Source organism: Schistocerca cancellata, unplaced genomic scaffold, assembly GCF_023864275.1.
Source record: "Schistocerca cancellata isolate TAMUIC-IGC-003103 unplaced genomic scaffold, iqSchCanc2.1 HiC_scaffold_669, whole genome shotgun sequence".
Lineage (NCBI taxonomy): Eukaryota > Metazoa > Arthropoda > Insecta > Orthoptera > Acrididae > Schistocerca > Schistocerca cancellata.
The window spans coordinates 42,864-51,042 of record NW_026046680.1 but is presented as its reverse complement, the minus strand read 5'-3'; the positions used below and the strand labels follow the sequence as shown (position 1 = coordinate 51,042).

At 55.0% G+C, this 8,179-nt stretch overlaps 8 non-coding genes across 8 annotated transcripts; all 8 read left to right on the top strand.

The window, feature by feature from the left end:
* The first annotated feature begins 680 nt into the window (after positions 1–680).
* LOC126138782 (5S ribosomal RNA) lies at positions 681–799 on the top strand. Its single transcript, XR_007528332.1, has one exon. It is a non-coding gene; the product is annotated as a 5S ribosomal RNA (ribosomal RNA).
* An 849-nt stretch (positions 800–1,648) lies between these two features.
* On the top strand, positions 1,649–1,767 carry LOC126138781 (5S ribosomal RNA). Its single transcript, XR_007528331.1, has one exon. It is a non-coding gene; the product is annotated as a 5S ribosomal RNA (ribosomal RNA).
* Positions 1,768–2,614: 847 nt separating this feature from the next.
* LOC126138779 (5S ribosomal RNA) lies at positions 2,615–2,733 on the top strand. The gene has a single exon (XR_007528330.1). It is a non-coding gene; the product is annotated as a 5S ribosomal RNA (ribosomal RNA).
* Positions 2,734–3,582: 849 nt separating this feature from the next.
* LOC126138778 (5S ribosomal RNA) lies at positions 3,583–3,701 on the top strand. Its single transcript, XR_007528329.1, has one exon. It is a non-coding gene; the product is annotated as a 5S ribosomal RNA (ribosomal RNA).
* Positions 3,702–4,550: 849 nt separating this feature from the next.
* On the top strand, positions 4,551–4,669 carry LOC126138777 (5S ribosomal RNA). The gene has a single exon (XR_007528328.1). It is a non-coding gene; the product is annotated as a 5S ribosomal RNA (ribosomal RNA).
* An 848-nt stretch (positions 4,670–5,517) lies between these two features.
* On the top strand, positions 5,518–5,636 carry LOC126138775 (5S ribosomal RNA). Its single transcript, XR_007528326.1, has one exon. It is a non-coding gene; the product is annotated as a 5S ribosomal RNA (ribosomal RNA).
* Positions 5,637–6,485: 849 nt separating this feature from the next.
* On the top strand, positions 6,486–6,604 carry LOC126138774 (5S ribosomal RNA). Its single transcript, XR_007528325.1, has one exon. It is a non-coding gene; the product is annotated as a 5S ribosomal RNA (ribosomal RNA).
* An 849-nt stretch (positions 6,605–7,453) lies between these two features.
* Positions 7,454–7,572, top strand: LOC126138773 (5S ribosomal RNA). Its single transcript, XR_007528324.1, has one exon. It is a non-coding gene; the product is annotated as a 5S ribosomal RNA (ribosomal RNA).
* Positions 7,573–8,179: the final 607 nt, after the last annotated feature.

The following is an 8,179-nucleotide window of genomic DNA, read 5'->3' as shown; positions in this document are numbered from 1 at the left end:
CTTTGAAAACGACAAAACACTACGAATCGGCAGGTGATTTCTGAAATACGTCACCGCCTATTGTTGTGTAGGTGTGTTGAGTTCCAAATTTGATTTGTAACCACGAACTTATTCCTTAGTCGTCTCGTCTCGTCTCGTCTCGTCCCGCAGACGTTTGTCGTGCTTGCGCTGTCATATGGACCACGACCCGAGCGGCAGCGAGCGGCAGTCGAGCAAAGTCGGGACAAGTCGGACGGGGACAGGGACAGGGATAGGAATGGTGCGAATGCACTGCAAACTACGCAGACACCTGGTGTGAGGCGAGGCGAGGCGAGGCGTGGCGAGGCGAGGAAGCCCACATCGCTACCAGTGGGCCCTCCAGCACGACACTGCCACACCCCGCACAGGCCCTCCGCTGAACACCAGGGACAAGATGCGTCCTCCGCTAGTGTCGAAGGCTGCACGCGCCCAGCGAATGACAGGGGTGCAACGAGCACCAGTGCGTCTCACACACACGGCGGTGCGCCCGCCAATTCGGCCGTCACTCTACTGGGAAGCCGGGCGTGCCTCCCCGCGCCGTCCTCGAGGAACTGGCGGTTGCGGAAGGAAGCGCTTTCGTCAAATGCGGCCGAAAACTAAAATTTTGTGTGTTGGGAGAAAAGCCGAACGCGAATTCTGCCGTGCTCCTACATTAGATGAGCGCCAACGGCCATACCATGATGAATACACCGGTTCTCGTCCGATCACCGAAGTTAAGCATCATCGGGCCCGGCTAGTACTTGGATGGGTGACCGCCTGGGAAACCCGGGTGCTGTTGGCTCCCTTACTGTTTTTTTTTTTTTGTTATGTCGCCAGCCCAATTTTCAAACTACCTTTCTGTTGTGACAAAGATGCTTCCTTAAGCCTTTTAAACTACTGTAATGGAACGAAAATGCAGTAATTAACTCAGTTTGAGGGAGAATGTGCTAACCAAGTTTGCCAAGAAGACTTTGAAAACGACAAAACACTACGAATCGGCAGGTGATTTCTGAAATACGTCACCGCCTATTGTTGTGTAGGTGTGTTGAGTTCCAAATTTGATTTGTAACCACGAACTTATTCCTTAGTCGTCTCGTCTCGTCTCGTCTCGTCCCGCAGACGTTTGTCGTGCTTGCGCTGTCATATGGACCACGACCCGAGCGGCAGCGAGCGGCAGTCGAGCAAAGTCGGGACAAGTCGGGACGGGGACAGGGACAGGGATAGGAATGGTGCGAATGCACTGCAAACTACGCAGACACCTGGTGTGAGGCGAGGCGAGGCGAGGCGTGGCGAGGCGAGGAAGCCCACATCGCTACCAGTGGGCCCTCCAGCACGACACTGCCACACCCCGCACAGGCCCTCCGCTGAACACCAGGGACAAGATGCGTCCTCCGCTAGTGTCGAAGGCTGCACGCGCCCAGCGAATGACAGGGGGTGCAACGAGCACCAGTGCGTCTCACACACACGGCGGTGCGCCCGCCAATTCGGCCGTCACTCTACTGGGAAGCCGGGCGTGCCTCCCCGCGCCGTCCTCGAGGAACTGGCGGTTGCGGAAGGAAGCGCTTTCGTCAAATGCGGCCGAAAACTAAAATTTTGTGTGTTGGGAGAAAAGCCGAACGCGAATTCTGCCGTGCTCCTACATTAGATGAGCGCCAACGGCCATACCATGATGAATACACCGGTTCTCGTCCGATCACCGAAGTTAAGCATCATCGGGCCCGGCTAGTACTTGGATGGGTGACCGCCTGGGAAACCCGGGTGCTGTTGGCTCCCTTACTGTTTTTTTTTTTTGTTATGTCGCCAGCCCAATTTTCAAACTACCTTTCTGTTGTGACAAAGATGCTTCCTTAAGCCTTTTAAACTACTGTAATGGAACGAAAATGCAGTAATTAACTCAGTTTGAGGGAGAATGTGCTAACCAAGTTTGCCAAGAAGACTTTGAAAACGACAAAACACTACGAATCGGCAGGTGATTTCTGAAATACGTCACCGCCTATTGTTGTGTAGGTGTGTTGAGTTCCAAATTTGATTTGTAACCACGAACTTATTCCTTAGTCGTCTCGTCTCGTCTCGTCTCGTCCCCGCAGACGTTTGTCGTGCTTGCGCTGTCATATGGACCACGACCCGAGCGGCAGCGAGCGGCAGTCGAGCAAAGTCGGGACAAGTCGGGACGGGGACAGGGACAGGATAGGAATGGTGCGAATGCACTGCAAACTACGCAGACACCTGGTGTGAGGCGAGGCGAGGCGAGGCGTGGCGAGGCGAGGAAGCCCACATCGCTACCAGTGGGCCCTCCAGCACGACACTGCCACACCCCGCACAGGCCCTCCGCTGAACACCAGGGACAAGATGCGTCCTCCGCTAGTGTCGAAGGCTGCACGCGCCCAGCGAATGACAGGGGGTGCAACGAGCAGCAGTGCGTCTCACACACGCGGCGGTGCGCCCGCCAATTCGGCCGTCACTCTGCTGGGACGCCGGGCGTGCCTCCCCGCGCCGTCCTCGAGGAACTGGCGGTTGCGGAAGGAAGCGCTTTCGTCAAATGCGGCCGAAAACTAACATTTGTGTGTTGGGAGAAAAGCCGAACGCGAATTCTGCCGTGCTCCTACATTAGATGAGCGCCAACGGCCATACCATGATGAATACACCGGTTCTCGTCCGATCACCGAAGTTAAGCATCATCGGGCCCGGCTAGTACTTGGATGGGTGACCGCCTGGGAAACCCGGGTGCTGTTGGCTCCCTTACTGTTTTTTTTTTTTTGTTATGTCGCCAGCCCAATTTTCAAACTACCTTTCTGTTGTGACAAAGATGCTTCCTTAAGCCTTTTAAACTACTGTAATGGAACGAAAATGCAGTAATTAACTCAGTTTGAGGGAGAATGTGCTAACCAAGTTTGCCAAGAAGACTTTGAAAACGACAAAACACTACGAATCGGCAGGTGATTTCTGAAATACGTCACCGCCTATTGTTGTGTAGGTGTGTTGAGTTCCAAATTTGATTTGTAACCACGAACTTATTCCTTAGTCGTCTCGTCTCGTCTCGTCTCGTCCCGCAGACGTTTGTCGTGCTTGCGCTGTCATATGGACCACGACCCGAGCGGCAGCGAGCGGCAGTCGAGCAAAGTCGGGACAAGTCGGGACGGGGACAGGGACAGGGATAGGAATGGTGCGAATGCACTGCAAACTACGCAGACACCTGGTGTGAGGCGAGGCGAGGCGAGGCGTGGCGAGGCGAGGAAGCCCACATCGCTACCAGTGGGCCCTCCAGCACGACACTGCCACACCCCGCACAGGCCCTCCGCTGAACACCAGGGACAAGATGCGTCCTCCGCTAGTGTCGAAGGCTGCACGCGCCCAGCGAATGACAGGGGGTGCAACGAGCAGCAGTGCGTCTCACACACGCGGCGGTGCGCCCGCCAATTCGGCCGTCACTCTGCTGGGACGCCGGGCGTGCCTCCCCGCGCCGTCCTCGAGGAACTGGCGGTTGCGGAAGGAAGCGCTTTCGTCAAATGCGGCCGAAAACTAACATTTTGTGTGTTGGGAGAAAAGCCGAACGCGAATTCTGCCGTGCTCCTACATTAGATGAGCGCCAACGGCCATACCATGATGAATACACCGGTTCTCGTCCGATCACCGAAGTTAAGCATCATCGGGCCCGGCTAGTACTTGGATGGGTGACCGCCTGGGAAACCCGGGTGCTGTTGGCTCCCTTACTGTTTTTTTTTTTTTGTTATGTCGCCAGCCCAATTTTCAAACTACCTTTCTGTTGTGACAAAGATGCTTCCTTAAGCCTTTTAAACTACTGTAATGGAACGAAAATGCAGTAATTAACTCAGTTTGAGGGAGAATGTGCTAACCAAGTTTGCCAAGAAGACTTTGAAAACGACAAAACACTACGAATCGGCAGGTGATTTCTGAAATACGTCACCGCCTATTGTTGTGTAGGTGTGTTGAGTTCCAAATTTGATTTGTAACCACGAACTTATTCCTTAGTCGTCTCGTCTCGTCTCGTCTCGTCCCGCAGACGTTTGTCGTGCTTGCGCTGTCATATGGACCACGACCCGAGCGGCAGCGAGCGGCAGTCGAGCAAAGTCGGGACAAGTCGGGACGGGGACAGGGACAGGGATAGGAATGGTGCGAATGCACTGCAAACTACGCAGACACCTGGTGTGAGGCGAGGCGAGGCGAGGCGTGGCGAGGCGAGGAAGCCCACATCGCTACCAGTGGGCCCTCCAGCACGACACTGCCACACCCCGCACAGGCCCTCCGCTGAACACCAGGGACAAGATGCGTCCTCCGCTAGTGTCGAAGGCTGCACGCGCCCAGCGAATGACAGGGGGTGCAACGAGCACCAGTGCGTCTCACACACACGGCGGTGCGCCCGCCAATTCGGCCGTCACTCTACTGGGAAGCCGGGCGTGCCTCCCCGCGCCGTCCTCGAGGAACTGGCGGTTGCGGAAGGAAGCGCTTTCGTCAAATGCGGCCGAAAACTAAAATTTTGTGTGTTGGGAGAAAAGCCGAACGCGAATTCTGCCGTGCTCCTACATTAGATGAGCGCCAACGGCCATACCATGATGAATACACCGGTTCTCGTCCGATCACCGAAGTTAAGCATCATCGGGCCCGGCTAGTACTTGGATGGGTGACCGCCTGGGAAACCCGGGTGCTGTTGGCTCCCTTACTGTTTTTTTTTTTTGTTATGTCGCCAGCCCAATTTTCAAACTACCTTTCTGTTGTGACAAAGATGCTTCCTTAAGCCTTTTAAACTACTGTAATGGAACGAAAATGCAGTAATTAACTCAGTTTGAGGGAGAATGTGCTAACCAAGTTTGCCAAGAAGACTTTGAAAACGACAAAACACTACGAATCGGCAGGTGATTTCTGAAATACGTCACCGCCTATTGTTGTGTAGGTGTGTTGAGTTCCAAATTTGATTTGTAACCACGAACTTATTCCTTAGTCGTCTCGTCTCGTCTCGTCTCGTCCCGCAGACGTTTGTCGTGCTTGCGCTGTCATATGGACCACGACCCGAGCGGCAGCGAGCGGCAGTCGAGCAAAGTCGGGACAAGTCGGGACGGGGACAGGGACAGGGATAGGAATGGTGCGAATGCACTGCAAACTACGCAGACACCTGGTGTGAGGCGAGGCGAGGCGAGGCGTGGCGAGGCGAGGAAGCCCACATCGCTACCAGTGGGCCCTCCAGCACGACACTGCCACACCCCGCACAGGCCCTCCGCTGAACACCAGGGACAAGATGCGTCCTCCGCTAGTGTCGAAGGCTGCACGCGCCCAGCGAATGACAGGGGGTGCAACGAGCAGCAGTGCGTCTCACACACGCGGCGGTGCGCCCGCCAATTCGGCCGTCACTCTGCTGGGACGCCGGGCGTGCCTCCCCGCGCCGTCCTCGAGGAACTGGCGGTTGCGGAAGGAAGCGCTTTCGTCAAATGCGGCCGAAAACTAACATTTTGTGTGTTGGGAGAAAAGCCGAACGCGAATTCTGCCGTGCTCCTACATTAGATGAGCGCCAACGGCCATACCATGATGAATACACCGGTTCTCGTCCGATCACCGAAGTTAAGCATCATCGGGCCCGGCTAGTACTTGGATGGGTGACCGCCTGGGAAACCCGGGTGCTGTTGGCTCCCTTACTGTTTTTTTTTTTTTGTTATGTCGCCAGCCCAATTTTCAAACTACCTTTCTGTTGTGACAAAGATGCTTCCTTAAGCCTTTTAAACTACTGTAATGGAACGAAAATGCAGTAATTAACTCAGTTTGAGGGAGAATGTGCTAACCAAGTTTGCCAAGAAGACTTTGAAAACGACAAAACACTACGAATCGGCAGGTGATTTCTGAAATACGTCACCGCCTATTGTTGTGTAGGTGTGTTGAGTTCCAAATTTGATTTGTAACCACGAACTTATTCCTTAGTCGTCTCGTCTCGTCTCGTCTCGTCCCGCAGACGTTTGTCGTGCTTGCGCTGTCATATGGACCACGACCCGAGCGGCAGCGAGCGGCAGTCGAGCAAAGTCGGGACAAGTCGGGACGGGGACAGGGACAGGGATAGGAATGGTGCGAATGCACTGCAAACTACGCAGACACCTGGTGTGAGGCGAGGCGAGGCGAGGCGTGGCGAGGCGAGGAAGCCCACATCGCTACCAGTGGGCCCTCCAGCACGACACTGCCACACCCCGCACAGGCCCTCCGCTGAACACCAGGGACAAGATGCGTCCTCCGCTAGTGTCGAAGGCTGCACGCGCCCAGCGAATGACAGGGGGTGCAACGAGCAGCAGTGCGTCTCACACACGCGGCGGTGCGCCCGCCAATTCGGCCGTCACTCTGCTGGGACGCCGGGCGTGCCTCCCCGCGCCGTCCTCGAGGAACTGGCGGTTGCGGAAGGAAGCGCTTTCGTCAAATGCGGCCGAAAACTAACATTTTGTGTGTTGGGAGAAAAGCCGAACGCGAATTCTGCCGTGCTCCTACATTAGATGAGCGCCAACGGCCATACCATGATGAATACACCGGTTCTCGTCCGATCACCGAAGTTAAGCATCATCGGGCCCGGCTAGTACTTGGATGGGTGACCGCCTGGGAAACCCGGGTGCTGTTGGCTCCCTTACTGTTTTTTTTTTTTTGTTATGTCGCCAGCCCAATTTTCAAACTACCTTTCTGTTGTGACAAAGATGCTTCCTTAAGCCTTTTAAACTACTGTAATGGAACGAAAATGCAGTAATTAACTCAGTTTGAGGGAGAATGTGCTAACCAAGTTTGCCAAGAAGACTTTGAAAACGACAAAACACTACGAATCGGCAGGTGATTTCTGAAATACGTCACCGCCTATTGTTGTGTAGGTGTGTTGAGTTCCAAATTTGATTTGTAACCACGAACTTATTCCTTAGTCGTCTCGTCTCGTCTCGTCTCGTCCCGCAGACGTTTGTCGTGCTTGCGCTGTCATATGGACCACGACCCGAGCGGCAGCGAGCGGCAGTCGAGCAAAGTCGGGACAAGTCGGGACGGGGACAGGGACAGGGATAGGAATGGTGCGAATGCACTGCAAACTACGCAGACACCTGGTGTGAGGCGAGGCGAGGCGAGGCGTGGCGAGGCGAGGAAGCCCACATCGCTACCAGTGGGCCCTCCAGCACGACACTGCCACACCCCGCACAGGCCCTCCGCTGAACACCAGGGACAAGATGCGTCCTCCGCTAGTGTCGAAGGCTGCACGCGCCCAGCGAATGACAGGGGGTGCAACGAGCAGCAGTGCGTCTCACACACGCGGCGGTGCGCCCGCCAATTCGGCCGTCACTCTGCTGGGACGCCGGGCGTGCCTCCCCGCGCCGTCCTCGAGGAACTGGCGGTTGCGGAAGGAAGCGCTTTCGTCAAATGCGGCCGAAAACTAACATTTTGTGTGTTGGGAGAAAAGCCGAACGCGAATTCTGCCGTGCTCCTACATTAGATGAGCGCCAACGGCCATACCATGATGAATACACCGGTTCTCGTCCGATCACCGAAGTTAAGCATCATCGGGCCCGGCTAGTACTTGGATGGGTGACCGCCTGGGAAACCCGGGTGCTGTTGGCTCCCTTACTGTTTTTTTTTTTTTTTGTTATGTCGCCAGCCCAATTTTCAAACTACCTTTCTGTTGTGACAAAGATGCTTCCTTAAGCCTTTTAAACTACTGTAATGGAACGAAAATGCAGTAATTAACTCAGTTTGAGGGAGAATGTGCTAACCAAGTTTGCCAAGAAGACTTTGAAAACGACAAAACACTACGAATCGGCAGGTGATTTCTGAAATACGTCACCGCCTATTGTTGTGTAGGTGTGTTGAGTTCCAAATTTGATTTGTAACCACGAACTTATTCCTTAGTCGTCTCGTCTCGTCTCGTCTCGTCCCGCAGACGTTTGTCGTGCTTGCGCTGTCATATGGACCACGACCCGAGCGGCAGCGAGCGGCAGTCGAGCAAAGTCGGGACAAGTCGGGACGGGGACAGGGACAGGGATAGGAATGGTGCGAATGCACTGCAAACTACGCAGACACCTGGTGTGAGGCGAGGCGAGGCGAGGCGTGGCGAGGCGAGGAAGCCCACATCGCTACCAGTGGGCCCTCCAGCACGACACTGCCACACCCCGCACAGGCCCTCCGCTGAACACCAGGGACAAGATGCGTCCTCCGCTAGTGTCGAAGG